The sequence below is a fragment of the Megachile rotundata genome, chromosome 13, assembly GCF_050947335.1.
Source record: "Megachile rotundata isolate GNS110a chromosome 13, iyMegRotu1, whole genome shotgun sequence".
NCBI classification, from domain to species: Eukaryota; Metazoa; Arthropoda; class Insecta; order Hymenoptera; family Megachilidae; genus Megachile; species Megachile rotundata.
In genome coordinates this window covers 3,892,010-3,908,269 of record NC_134995.1, presented here as the reverse complement: position 1 = coordinate 3,908,269, position 16,260 = coordinate 3,892,010, and the positions used below count along the sequence as shown (strand labels likewise).

Sequence of the window (16,260 nt, the reverse complement as noted above, 5' to 3'; positions counted from 1 at the left end):
TTTTCCCTAAAAATGAAAAATATGTTATTAACCAGTTAACTGTGGCGATCTTTTTGCAAAGCACGCACCAATGTGTGTCGCGATAGTCAAGCGATGACGAATTAGCTCTCAAGAATTTATGAGTCCATCTCAAATCATTTGCATTTTATATTTGTTTATTTCATTTCGTGTTGACCTCTAAACATTTCAAACATATTACAATTTATGAATATAATTTAGTTTTCGCCAAAATTACAATTTGAATACCAAAATTTTACGCATGAAGAATATAGTCGTCATGACACAAAATTCTGCCACATCTCCATGACGGATATAGTCATCAAACACACTTAACTGGTTAAATATTATTTTTTTGAAACCTTAAATCGTAATACTACCGTACACAGAATGTTTCGATGAGTTAGTAAATGTAAAAGAAATATCCAGTTCCATTTGCAAAATAGTGTATTTGCGTTTGCAAAATGAAAAGATGTGACTTTCAGTGTTCCCTAACGTACGTATATTGAAGTTTTTTTTTATTAAACATACTACCTATTATTTTATTTCACCGCCAATTTCTTATAGTGTATTACTAAGTAGTTTAATAACAATATCGAGCACTAATAAATAATATAAATTTATTTTATATCCACAGGTACGCATTCAGAACAATTTTAAGTAATGTATCATTATTGGAATCTCCTTTTATAAATACCCCTTGTAGCTTGTACTAAGCTTTTATTATAGCAAAATAAGGAAGTGTTAATAATGATTAGATGTAATCAAACAAAGCTTTCATTACATGAAAAAAATATTGGTTTTTTACAAAAGTTGTTAAACCCCTGTGAATAGATCATTTTGTCACCTTCGTAATTATACTAAATTAATCAACTTTAAAATGTTCTTGACATGAATATATATCTTGCGAAGATGTCGGTTACATTGAAATTTTAAAACTTCTTTAATCTATTTACTTAACATCTGGGACATGACCTAATTTGCAACGTTTGAACATAGGAAGGAATAAAGATCTTCTGTCAGTTTTAATATTCCTGTAAAGGAAATTCGATCTGATCCTGATGAGTTTCAATGACATTTAATCCGATGAGTTTCATCTGTAAAATAGATTTTAGTCCGAGATGGCCACTTATGACAAAAATAAATTTAATATTTGAAAAAGTCGTGTAATACAAATCGGGTATTGAAAGACGACATGGATGTAGTGTTAAATGAATCACACTTCGTCCTCTTTTGGCATCCAATTACAAAAAATCTTTTTCTTAAACGTCAAATAACGTAAAACATTACTATTAGAATATTCAAAATTATTTTACATATATTTTGTTATAAACATATTGCATTTCGTTTACTTTGTATTTATTACTAATCCAACAGTATACTATAAAGTAAGTATGTGTATATTCTACTTTTTACAAAAGTGTTTTATTACAAATATTTTACTAAAATTGTTGTTCAAGAAGAAAAAAGATTTTCTCCAACTGGATGCAAACCTGCGATACAAGATTACATATAAAAATTCTAAAAAGGTTGGAGCGGTAAAAAAAGCGATACCTTTTACTGTATCTCATCAGCTCCATACACACAGCACGCGCGTAAACTTCGGTTAAATTTTGACACCTTTTGTGTGTCAGCATTTTTTTAGCTCACGTATCTGCACGGATGTAGAAATGTAGAACTGATAAAGGTTTTGTTTGAAGGGAATAAATTGCTCTAATAATAAATACCGAAAAAAAAAGTACAACTAAAAAGTCACAACTGTTAAAATTTAAGTTTTGACAGAATATGTCAAAATCTTCTGTAAAATACCGAAGTAGAATGCTGTAAAAATTATTACGACCACCACGAATATAAATTTACAGATTTATTTTGTTATGAATTCTTTGAAGAAAAACTCTATATTACTAAATTGCAATTCGGAGCGTTAATTGTTAGTACTTTATTATATTATTGCAAGAATTTGCACAGTTATAAGGAATAAGCACAATTTAACTTATTTGCTATCGTGATACCCAAATTTGAGATTTCAAGATATTTTTTTTTGTTTATCGGATTATATTAAATAAAATGTGTGTTCTTAAATTCTAGATTTAAAGCTTATTTTTTGTTTCAATATTGCGTTTGAAAATATTAAATATAAATTTACAATCCATGTGGCAAAATTATCTATTGATGCATAAAATTTGGCATTTAACGTGTTAATAACGAGTTGAAAAATGTGAATTGTACGATTGTTATGAATTTCAGAGTGATAGTGAACTGCGTACATTGAGCAATATTAATATTCCGAAACCATTCATTTTGTTATGTTATGATAGTACAAATTATAAGTCCTCTTACTTAATTAAGGGGAAAAAACGTAAATGATTAAGTGCATTTAGGCACTGTGTCTAGCTAACACCATAGTAAATTTTATTTACTCAGTGTGACTTATGAAATGATCATATATTATATTACATTAAATGAAATATTAAATTATTAAAACGTATTAAGTTAAAATTTTGTGTTAACTCAAAAATTAAAACAAAAACAGTTTCGTTTAATTTTGTCTACCTTTTAATATAATGGCCTACCACATGTTTTAAACGTTCGACCTTGTTTACTTCTGGACTCTGGTTGGACATATTATCTTACCTTATTTACAGTTAATCTCGCTGGTATTCGTGCACCGTGTCTCACCTTCCTAATTTTGGCTGAAAATTGTACTATACGTACGTGGAAGCCTTGTAGCACACATTATAATATTTCTTCAGCACTACTGCTTACTTTTACGTTGTATAAAGGAGAAACTGTACTTTGCCGAATATTTTAGACAAAATAAGTAATTGAAATAATATAAATAACTAAAATTTAAATGACAGCCGTATCCAAAAAATTATTTGATAAATTGTTAATGATTTCTATTTTATAACTGTCCATAAGCAATTTCAATAAATTTATGTGGAAAGTATGAACATATAAACCGTTTTCCTGATGTTCATAGTGTTTGAAAATTTTTTGTGAATTTGTCATAATAACTGCTGAATTATTTTTGACACCAAATTATTCTATGGACTATCTCGAATAAGATGATATGAATTTATATTGCATTGCAAACATTTTAGTCCAATTAAATAGCGATTGATGTATAGAAGAAACACAATAGCTCAACATTTCATTATATTTTTCAATTTATTTTAAAAATTAAGAATCTGAGAAGATGTCTAAGCATGGCATGTGTTAGATGAAATATTTTTATTAACTAAAATATCGAAAAAAGGCGAAAATTTATTTTGTTTGCACTGTACAAGCTCAATAATTTGTCAAAGTATACGATAACGAAATCGAAAGACGACCATAATTGAGAGCAACTGACAATATTGCGTAATGCTTGTTTACTTTCATTACAAAGACTGGATACAAAAAAGAATCTAAAATAAAAGCGTAACTGCAATGATCATTGGAAAAATATTTTCTTATCAAGATAATGACCCGAAACACGAAGCCAGGAGAATTTAGGAATGCCTTATAATTACATACTTTCGTGTGTTACATCCATAATCACCAGATTTAAACCCAATTTAAAATGTACGGGATTATTTGGACAGGAAGATTCGATAAATATCAATTATGATAAAGGAAGAATTAAAACAAAAATTATTAGAGTAACGGAAATGCATTATGCACAATTATTTTGAAAATTATAGTTGCCATGCTCAATCGATTACGATATGTAATTAACAGTATATCTACCACGATTTTATGTATGCCTCTATCAACACCTTTTCGCTTGAACGCAAATAATTGCCAAAACTGTTGGGATTTCAAATTATTAGCTAAATATAGATAATTTGGGGAACATATTTATTGATACATTAATGTGTTTTTATTAGAAATTATTTAATCACATTATAAATTCTAGCTTAATTCACGATTTACAAAATATAAATATAGTGGTATACACTAAAATGCAACATGGCGGGAAATAAGCGAATATCAAAGTTGTGCCACAACTCCTGTATTTTTCGTTACAAATGAAATCGGGATTCTCTAATCTGATTGTAATTGATATGATGCTGCAAAATAGTGCTGATATTTATATGTAAAATGGTTTAAAATTAGGTACTGTCATGAAATCCTTAAGGTATCAAACGACAACTTATGGTAGAAATAAGTAGATAGAATATGCGTATTTTTAGATCTAGGATGAACTGGAAGAAAATGATACCGCTGAATTAATTTAACAACTATTGTACGAAAAGTCAAAAAATTAATTGTGAAGAAATAATTCAACTTACAGAATAATGTTAAGTTAAAATTTGAAAAGTGTCTTTCGACACCTCTTGATAAAAATAGTGTTATACAAACGAGCTACTGGACGAAATATTGATTTTTTAAATTACCATATTATATACATATATTTTTTACGTAAAGTCATCGTAGAAAATTGAATGTCCACATATTTTTGCAACATAAAAATAATACATTTGCAAATATATTATTGATCGTACGACAAATTAATTAGTTCGAAATAAATGAAATTGGCAGTATCGTTAAGAAGAATACATAAATATACATATAGAGCGGTTATTAATAGAATACTATAGTTTTCATGTATTAATAAGAGTCACGGAATATGTAAAAGAGATTTTACTTTACCAGACCACTGAACAATCTACTTTATCAGGAGAATTTGAATCTGACGTCTAATTTGCGCCAGAAGCAGAAGCCAATTCAAATTCGCTCTACAGAGAATTTCCACAATCGACCCGAATACTACCAATTCATTTTACAAACGAAAAGTTCGAAAATTATTTATCAAGTCCGATTACAAAGAGCCACGTCTGCAGCATTTGTCACAGGCCGCGATTCAATAACGATTTACAACCAATTGTGCTTAAAAACGCCCAATTGTTGTAGATGGTATTTTTGAAGCAGCACAATTTAAATTTCTAGATGTATAGTAGTTTGTTGACTTTTGAAGACCAAGTTAAATTTTTATAGCACAAGAAAGTTGCGAGTTTCAACTGTTTGGGGTATATCCTATCTTTCATAACTTCATTTTTTATATTTGAAGTTGCATAAATCCCCTAGGAGTTAGTGAACACGCTAACTTAGTTAGAAGTGTGACAGTGTCCGCCACTATATTCGCGTTAATTTATCTCTTCTTCTAAACTTTTCTAACTATCTCTTTTGAATATTTCTAAGCACTTCCTACTTTTTCTGCAATCTTCAATTTTTCCAAGGTCTCATGCAAGTTTGGTCAATGTCAGATCGCACATTTGACAGCCAAACTTGTGCGGGCCTATGTTTTTCCGTTGACTTTCTCTTTCACCCTTTCAACTTTCCACTTTGTACTTTACCTTTAAATAACCTTTAAATTATATATTAACCTTTAATTTCATAAAAGTAATTTCTTGATGAACGAAAGTATTTCATATATCAAAAAAGGAAATTTACCTTATAAGTGCTAAAGGCTGTATATAAGTATAAGAAAAGCTCATAAACCTTTTATGTTTTGGATGTAACCATTTATTGGTGCATTTTTCAATGGAGATCAGCAGTTAACTTACTTATTTGACATAACATTATGTATGAAATTGATTAGGAAAATAAAGAATTGTCTTGTCGCGAGGTAGATTAGGTGAAATGAATAATACTCGCAACAGTGTGTTTGCAAGAAGTGAGGTATTTAATGAGAAGTATGGAAATATGCAGAGTTACAGAAACTATATGGAATATGTAAAGTTACCGAAACGGAGGCTCAACTGATAATCTCTTTCTCAACGCCTTTCCGCAGTATACGAGGTGTGACCCAAAAGTAACGAGACTCGGTGTGTATCTTGAAAAAACAATGGAATTGGCAGCAATTGTTTTTGTGGCATCATCCCACATACCTTCTCTATCCATGTTGCAAATTTGGATTGAATCGGTCATACCATTTGGAAGTATTGCGTTATTTAGTGAACACGTGCAACTGCATTCTGCTGGAAAAATGTCTAACGTAAAAACCGAACAGCGAATAAACATCAAGTTTCTTGTAAAATTTGTTGAAATCTGTTGTAACATGTGATGAGACATGGATTTTTACCTATGACCCACAAAGCAAGCGCCAGTCGATGCAGTGGAAATCTTCAGGATCCCCAAAACTCAAAAAAGCACGCATGTCAAAATCAAAATTCGACATTAATGGAATTGTACTGATTGAGTGGTTTCCCAGTGATCAGACTGTTAACCAACACTATTACATTGAAGTACTAAAAAAATTTAGTGAAAAAATTAGGAAAAAAAGGCCACAATTGTGGAGTGATGGATAGCTGTTGCACCAGGACAAAGCACCCGCTCACACGGCACTGTCTGTCAAGCAGTTTCTGACTAGCAAAAATATTACTGTAATGGGGCATCCTCCTTATTTACCTGATTTGGATCCATGCGACTTTTTTTTACTTCCTAAAGTTAAATTTTGCTTAAAGGGAACCCATTTCACCTCAGTTGAAGAGGTTCAGGCAAAAACGGAGAATCTCCCGAAAGGACTTCCAAAATCCTCGTTCCAGAATTGTTACCAGCAATGGCAGCACCGAATGCATAAGTGTGTGAATGCTGAAGGGGACTACTTTGAAGGTGATAATGTCACGGAGAACTGATTCTACAGGTACAATGATTTATTGGACCAATCTCGTTACTTTTGGGTCACACCTCGTAGTGTACAAGCATAGCGTCCGAAAAAGACTGGTTTAAACCTGTACATGTACCAGTGATTTCTCTGCAACACATTTATCTGTATTTTCTTATGATACATAATTTGTAATTGTTTTTATAAATTGTTTGTATAAATATAAGTTGTTTGTATATAATCATTTCTGCAATGTATTTACTTTTCCTTTTTAACTTTTCAGTGTTGTAAAATTGGTGCAAATACTTCGAAAGTCAATATTAATAATACAGAGAAAATTTAAAATAAAAAGATTTCTAATTATTACGAATTGACGTGAAATTAAATTCACTTACTGTTAGTTTAAATTCCCTCTTGTCTGCGCAACTAATTTAAAGGGACAGTTTTTTCCACACATCAAAGGTACCGCCTGGAGTGGCGCTTCTTGTTGTATCCCTACTTTTTAACTGCATTTTACGGACAATGTCAGGGTAGAAGACTACATTTTACGGGCAACATAGGAGACTATTTGCGTTTAACTATTCACGTAAAATTATATATATATGATAAATATTATACAAGTAAATATTGTTCAAGTTATGCTATATTTAGTGTCATTTTAATCAGAAACACGTTACAAATACGATAAAACAGTTATTATTCCAAGAAGAACAAAATTAAAAATTTTTAAATACTGTATTCTTAATTGTTAAATCCGAAAGTCTTATCAAAAGAGTCGCGTGACATATCACATTACATTTATCGCACACTTGATTAACTTTGATTTAGAAGATGTAAACATACCAATAATTGATATACATGGTGTCTCACAACTCGTGTAATTTCCGGAAAGGGGTGCTCGAGGACGTGATTCTGAACAAGATTTCCCTTTGCAAAAATGGGGTTTGAAATTTCATTTTTGAATTATTAAGCAAAAACACGGATCAATCAGAGCGCGAGGATTACGCGCGCCCAGAAGCGAAGCAAAAGGTTCGAGCCAGCAGCGGAGCACGATAATAATCAAGGGCCGATGCGGCGGGACACTGTAAACGTTTAATAAGAAGACATTATGTCAAATCTGAGTTAACTCTTTGGGGTACGATGGGATTAAAAGTGTCCCACCTTTTTGATGTATTTCACGGCATGGTGGGACATTTTTAATCCCTACTGCAAGAAACTTTGCAGTAGCTGCATGTGCATAGGTTTATATTTCGCCTTATTTACGTAAAACAGTTAGTAATGTTTTCAAATAATGTTACAAATGTATTCATTGTGTTGGCAACATTCAACATGCGATTAGCGGCTGAGCAATTGTTATAAACGGAAGGTTTATTGCGCTCACATTTTTTTCTTAGTTTCATGTTAAAAATCGCAGAGGTAAGTTAATTTCTATAAAAATTAGTTCTTCATAAGCGAGTAACGATTTTTAACCGACTTCGAAAAAGGAGGAGGTTACTCAATTCGATCAGTATATTTTTTTTTTTTTTTCTATGTGTGCCCGCCGATTACGCTTAGTTGGATGGACCGATCGGAACGAAACCTTTTGCATCTGGTAGGTTCTGACTCCCTATTGGTACCATTATCAAAAAATTTTTCATTTTTTAATTGCAAAGTATTGTTATTGCAAGATAACCGACAACTTTTGAAATAAACTTTTCTCGATTTTAGTGCGCTTTTAATATTTTATCACGGACATGATTCTGAACAATTTTGTTCATATACAAATTTCGCGGAAAGCTTTAGTTTTCGAGATATTAGCGAAAAATTATTGAAAAGTTTTGAAATCAACTTTGGACAATTTTAATGTCCTTTTAATATGTTGTCAGGGGCATGTTCTGGACAACCTATTCCTTATGCATAATTGACGGAAAGCTTTAGTTTTCGAGATATTAGCGAGAAAAAAAAATTGAAAAAAGAATATCCATGTTGTCTTTTACTTAATTATGTTCATGGCATTTACACAGACAAAAGAAAAGCCCGGAAGAACTGTCTCACAGTATCCTATACAATTCTCCCCATTCCACTAAAAAACGTGAAATAAAATAATTTAAAAAAAAAAAATACACCGACTTCGAAATGCACTAAAAAGTATAAAATAATTTCTATTTCCTAATGAAGTAATTTCTATTTCATTCAATCATACAATTACGCAACAGATATAAATGAAACCTATTTACTCGTTAGGTAGTATATTAAATACATTTCAACCTTTTCGGAGGCGGCGCAAAATTAAAAGATTTTCTTGAACATGTCAACCTTTGGACAGCGGAATACAGGCAAAGCTTGTATAGCTATTTTTTTTTCTATACATATAACTCGACAGCACGCCGCGAAGTAGGTGTTAATGCGTATAGAATGTAACTATGGTCTATCTAGATTCATAGAGTATGCGACAGAAAGACTCGATCGCCGCATATACTACAAAGATAGAGCCCATCTGCCGCAAATTTGGTAATTCCCGTGTCGTGGGCTCCGTTTATAGGTTCTTAGATCCATGGCTTCCACATGCGAACGAAGTCGATTCAATTTCATTTATATCAGAAACGTTGCGAAATGAAGATGCAGTAGTTACATTTATGTATATTACCAGATATATCTATAATGGTTTGTATTCTTTCTCAGGATTTATTAATTTCCAATACGCCATACCACAATCAACTGGTTATTGGCAGCAACGTTTACTGAGGTATTTTTAATTTTGCGCCGCCTCCGAAAAGGTTGAAATGTATTTAATATACTACTTAATGAGTAAATAGGTTTCATTCATATCTGTTACGTAATTGTATGATTGAATGAAATAGAAATTACTTCATTAGGAAATAGAAATTATTTTATACTTTTTAGTGCATTTCGAAGTCGGCGTATTTTTTTTTCTTAAAATTATTTTATTATAATATAAATCAATGGTTAAATTTGTTTGCAAATGATGAAAGTATAGTGGGATTTCATTTGTCCCACCATGCAACTTGTGGAGTAATACAAAAAACAATTTTTCTTTATTGTTTATGTTGTATATTCTTAAAAATGTAATTAATTGTTACTATTTTGTTATATCTTTACATAATGTTATACCTTTACTAATAAAAATATACCAGTTTTGTTTCATTTAAAACCCGATAAAATTCCTGTGCAACATGGGTCTATTTTTTATTTGAAATTCTGTGCCTCAAAGAGTTAAATAATGAACAGCACAGTTACAAATAATGTTCACTTATTCGTTTGTCATGAGTAAGGAACAGAATTAGTTATGTACAATTAACAGACGTCTAGTAAATTAAATTTCTGTAATTTTAGATTTACATAAAACTTATAAACCATTAAAATTAGACTCAACAATGGTTTAAAAATAATCCTGCTTGATTCAAATGGATTCTCGTAACTGAATCGTTCTTTCGATCGTAACTATTCGTAAAAATAATACGCAATTTCACTTCAGGATCATTTTTTATTATCACTTTTCACTGTAATATTTGTTTGCCACTTTTCACTAATTTCCTAACATAACAACGATGGATAAATAAGCAGAAACACCTGAACGATTATCTGAAAAGGTATACCGGTTTTAATATACGTCAATTTGGAATTTTTTATAATACTACTGAAAAATCGTATAGACACATTACTACCAGACTCAATTTAGGTAAGGAAGGTTGTTATAGAATGAATATTACAAAAATGGCAATCAAAGAAATTTGATATTCGTGATGAAAGGAAAATAAAAAAATAAAGGTAAATCATTAGTTAAGTGCTCCAAAACTAGCTGACGAACTTTTGATAGAGATCAGGAAAATTGTGCACTCCTAAAACATACACAGAAAATTAAAAAAAGTTGATTACAATGGAAGTTGTCCAGAGAGAGCCATTTGTTAACGAAGTGAACACAGAAGACAGATTAAATTATCAACGAGAATTTGTTTTAAAAGACAACACATGGAAGAATGATGTAATTTTTAGTGATAAAAATAAATTTAACATCTTTGGGTCAGATGGGCGAAGAATGGTATGGCGAAAGAAGAATGAAAAATTTAAATTTAAAAATACAAAATCCACTGTAAAACACGATATTGGAAACGTGCTTGTGTGAAAATGTTCAATGCATAGAATAGGTTAATTAGTTTTCGCTCATAGTATAATGGGTAAAAATATTTAAACATTTTAAAAAATGATTTTCACAAAAATGCAATAAAAATGAGGATTGTTTATCATTTTTAATGCTACCATGACAATAATTCTAAAGTAGAGGAGCATTTCTTGTATAATTGTCGAAAATTATTATACCTTTCAGTTCAATTAGCAGATCTCAAAGTCGACTGAAATCCTGTGGGACGAACTAGAAACACGTAAAACAGAAACAAAGTTGCAATAACATAAAGTGTCGAAACGGCGATTAAAGGAAGAATGAAACAATACTAAAAAAATAATGTGTAATATGCTTCTAGGTTGAAGGAAATTATTAGTCAGGAACGTTATCCTGCAAAGCGTTAAATAATATATTAAGTCTAAAAATTAAGAAAAATTTACTTACACGTTAAAGCACTCGAATATTGAAGTAACGTAAAAATTAGACGTTGTTTTATTTAATACAGATGATTTAATAAATTGTGAAAATTATGTAAATAAAATTTACACTATTGTTAATCAAACATCATTATACCTACTCATTTACGAGAACAAAATTATAGTGCAGCGAAAGTAAAGTTTTGTGGTATTCAAATATTAATGTTATTTACTTTCAATTGCTTCGAAACCGGAGCGAACACATACTAACATTATAATTTCGATCCACTAACTCTTTAATAACTTGTTACTATTATTGTTATCTAAAGAGCAGAATTATTTCACCACTCTACATATTCCATAATACCATTGCGTTTTACAACGTAACCTAAGATTTGTTCTATACATATAATTGCGCATTATTGTATTTTGAACGAACCATTATTTTTTCAGAGTTTAACTAATCATTGAAATGTATTCTTATGTGATAATTATTTATTAAACAAACGAATCATGTATAAATCTTACTTCAGCTCAACTACATTCAATAATGTTCTACATTTAGTCATTTCATCAAATATATTGGGTTGTGCGGAAAGTTCGTGCCGATTTTGAGGGGAACTGAAACGCAGCACATTAAATTTGGTACACATTAATTAAATTATATAGGTGCCATTCTATTCTATAACCTTTCTCCATCTTTTATGCAACTTGAGAATTCCTTCCAGAACGTCTCAGGCTTTTTGGTGAAAAATTATGCTAAATAAAATTTCATGCCGCCTACCGAAAATCGGCACGAATTTTCCGGACAACCCAATATTTTGTAATTATCCGTTTTCATTTACTTAATTGCGCACTTATAATTTTTAGCACACTGCATATCAAAGAATTATAATGTTCTTATAACAAGAAAATTATATACTAAATCCAAACTATAAACTAAGAATTACGAAATTTATAAACGATTAAGATAAACGTGTAACGACTCTGGAACCTAAGTTCAGATAGTTATAAGCGCTAAAAGGTAAAGAGCGGCTTTTACCCCTAAGCGACTCGATTTTACAAATAAAGATTGTGGGATTCGTGTGATGTGCGGTCAAGGAGTGAAATCCACAGGTCAATATCTTTCAACAATTAGATTTATTCAATAACGATAAGAAATGAAACTAACAAACAGTAACAACAAAATAAAGAAAAGTATATAGATTATAAATGATTAATTAGAATAGAGAAACTAAATAGATCTTGATATAATGATAATAATAGAATTTGATAAATTAAACAATATGTAATTGATAATTGTGAATTTAACGATATGAAACTCGCTATATAATACTTTATATTGGACCGTATCTGAATCGGGTCTCTGATAAAGCAAACTTCGCATTCGTAATATTAACTAAATTTGATATTCGATTTTTGTGTTCGACGCTATAATCTAAGAGCAATTCGGTATCTAGATTTATATAAATGAAATTTTATAAAGTTAATAATGTTAGCGCTTTGTAATCCACCGCCGCGAGGAATTCAACCTAAGTGAAATTCTCTAAACGCACCTAAATACGCTTTCGCAAAAATTAGACAGATTAAACTACTATCTAACGCGGTGTAATCGATTACGGAAATGACGCTAAGTGAGAACAGTATTCTTTTATTAATTCAAATTCTTAGCAATGAGACTTCTAACTAGCTTGACTGCGAAAACTGTTCTGATTTTAGACGGGTTTCGCTCGCCCTTTTATACTCGCAGGTTCGCCGAATTCCTGGAAATTCTGTGACGTCAGAATACCTAAATTTTCATATAAATTCGTTATTATACATTAATTATAAAATCGAACGGTTTAATTATATTTTAAATGTCGCTCTTTAATTTCTGACTAACAGTTCGATATTAAAATAATAGTGTAACGATGTTTTAGCGAAAAATATATTTTCTATCCTTTTCTAATTAATTGCGCACGAATTCTACGAGAGCCGGATCTATTCCGATTTACAGTTTTTTAATTGAAGAAAATAATTGTAGTTCCGGCCATGAGTAGTTTAACACTGGTTGATTTTACGTATATAAATTGATTTAATTAATTAATTAATTTAATGTCTGAAAATGCCGTAAATAGAAATAGTAACTCTATCCTTTTCTAGGATTAGCGCTGATCTCAAGGATTTCGGGCGAGTATCGCGGCACGTAGGCACATCATAGCGTAACGGAAATTTCGTATACAAAACTATTTATTAGAAAAATAAAATAAAATAATATATTATCTTGTTTCAATTATTCTAACTCAATATTCAATTACTTTTATGGAAGATATTACCTACTCTAAATCAAAATCATAAGTTAATTAATATAAATGAAAATATATATGATAGTCAATATATATTGACTATTCTAATCGATGGATAGAAGATTGTCGCGATGATGCCGGTAGAAAGAAAAAAGGTTTCCCCAGGGACGTTACAAACGGTTAAGATCAAGACATTGTTTGAATATGAATCAGAATTCCTGTATTTTCTTTTGTGTTTTTCACTTTTCACGTAGAAGTTAAGAAACTTCCAAAGAAATATTTTGAAATATTTTATAGCAGCATTGCATATGATACGTCTTTGTAATTTTATGTATAACTTGTTATTTATGTATAATTTCTATGCATTACTTGTGTAGTTATTCTAATAATTTTGTTTATTTAAGCAAAATAGGAAATAGTTTTACATACATACTGTTTATGCTTATGCATTTACAATTTTTCATAAATTGTTAGTATATAATCACAATTGCATAATTCTTTATGATAATTATAATATACTTATGTCTACAGGTGAAGTATACAAAAATTTTTATGATTTTAATGTGTTTAATTTTCGTGGAATTATTAACGTCTTTTTACGTGACTCAATGACGGTAGTCTGGAGAAAAAATGGTGTAACAAAAATTAATCAGTTGGTCTCAAATTGCAATAACAGAATCTTATACAAATATTTTTGCCGATAATAAACTGAGTTTATTTTTGTTAATCTTGAATTTTGTAGCTCTAAGTAGTTTTAGTCAGGAAACGTTGTAGATAATTCCAAAACAAATTCGACAACAATATTCGAACGAATTTATTATTAGTAATACATTTTGCACTCATGTAACAATAAACGAATGTTTTCGCATATTACTGTTTGAATAATAACCTGAATGATGGATTTCTTTTACGACAGGAATGAAAATGTTTTGTTACGTGGTACTTACAATTATGTAACGTTTGAGAAGATTAAACTGCGGCAATAAATTTTGTACTAAACTTTTCCGAAGTATTTGATAATCTTCAACTCAATAATTTGACATTTTCGATGGAAAAAGAAAACAGAAAATCGCTTACGAAAGGAAAGAAATTATAAATTATCATTAATGAAAGAAATTATGAGATGTTATCTGATATAAAATTAAGAATTAAATGTAGTTAGCAATTGCATTAATAAACTTTTTCTATAAACCACATTAGTAATGTAAGAGGCAAACAAAAAATGAAAGGATAGAACTATAAAATAATGCCAGGATTTAATAATTTTTAAAAAACATCAGTAATTGACGAAATCATAATAACGAATGAATAAGTATCTATAACAACAGTCCTCGCAACTTTAAATTATATATTAACCTTTAATTTTATAAAAGTAATTTCTTGATGAATGAAAGTATTTCATATATTAAAAAAGGAAATTTACCTTATAAATGCTCAAGGCTGTATATAAGTTTAAGAAAAACTCATAAATCTTTTATGTTTTGGGCGTAACCATTTAATGGTGCATTCTTCAATGGAGATCAGCAGTTAACTTACTTATTTGACATAACATTATGTATGAAATTGATTAGGAAAATAAAGAATTGTCTATACAAATTCGGTAATAATTATATCATCTTTGACTTTTATTAAGTGAATAGAAATCACATTCATCCATATACGTATTGAAGCATTTTGAGGTTTACAATTTGCTCGCAACCAACTCAAACGATTACTATATTCGCGTACGCTCCAAAAACAAACATGCGCTCCACACGCATCGATATCCAATCGATGTACAAAATCGATATACAATCATGATCATACATTGTATTCATTATACAGTGTCCAAAATAAAAGATGCACAATCATGTTAATACATAAAAATATGTTTACAGTAAATAATTCCAAATAATACTTAAATTCATGCGTAGCAACTGTGAATTTTCTAACCGCCCACACAAGTTTGGCGCCCAACTTCGAAAAGTGAAAGGCAACGGCCAACAGTGGTTTAACGGCTCGCGCCTGCGTAGTAGCAAAGCTTCAGCTAAGTATAAATATGCGTGCGCTGGACATCGTACCAACAGATTCAAGTTTGATCTAGTTCAGAGAACAATGTTGCAAAGAATCAGTTTAGGTTAAGCCTGATGGTATTTAAAACAGTTTCGCTACAAGAAGGTAAAAGTATTCTAATGCTTCCCTCAGAACAGTGCTATGAAACGGGCCGTGTTTATTCTGCACATGCGCCACCGTAATGACCTATTGCAGCGGCGTACCTTTCATGTGGTGAACGTAGTGGGGTAGTGCTACAAGCTTAAAACTTTTAACCGAAAAAATTCGAGGCAAATCGGATGAGCTTCAAAGTTCTGGTAAGCTAATATTAATATTTATATAAATATATGTTACACAGTCTTTCTTAACCTTTTTGGTCTGCAATTATTTATTCCTGAAGAAACGAAATCATAGCTTTGCAAAAGCTGTTCTTTAAACTAATTTATGATTTCTCATTTGTATAAAATATCTGAGATATTAAATAAAAATAGAATTCATGATTATGACAATATCAGAACATTTACAAATAATAAAATTTAACGAATTTAGATACACCAAGCGTTTATTCGGTATGCCTTTATTTGATGACACCATGACCAAAAGGGTTAAATCACACAAATTTTTACAAAATTATTCTATGGCGAAATGGGTACACTTTTATCCATACATGTACTTCATTTTACGGTACACGAGCAAAAAGATTCAGGATGTTTAACAATGTTGATTTAAAACGTTGTGTCACAACTTTCAAATTCGCTCCAGATTTCCTATATGTATAGGGAATTATTTTCGAGATTTTGTTGTTTTGCGTAGGGCTGT

The 16,260-nt window shown here is 30.5% G+C and overlaps 1 long non-coding RNA gene across 1 annotated transcript in view; it reads left to right on the top strand.

The window, feature by feature from the left end:
- Positions 1 to 15,468: 15,468 nt before the first annotated feature.
- LOC143265618 (uncharacterized) overlaps positions 15,469 to 16,260 on the top strand; it is a 366,308-nt gene continuing 365,516 nt past the window's right edge. The window contains exon 1 of the long non-coding RNA XR_013040268.1: positions 15,469 to 15,758. This is a non-coding gene — a long non-coding RNA (uncharacterized LOC143265618). The remainder of the gene's footprint in view (positions 15,759 to 16,260) is intronic.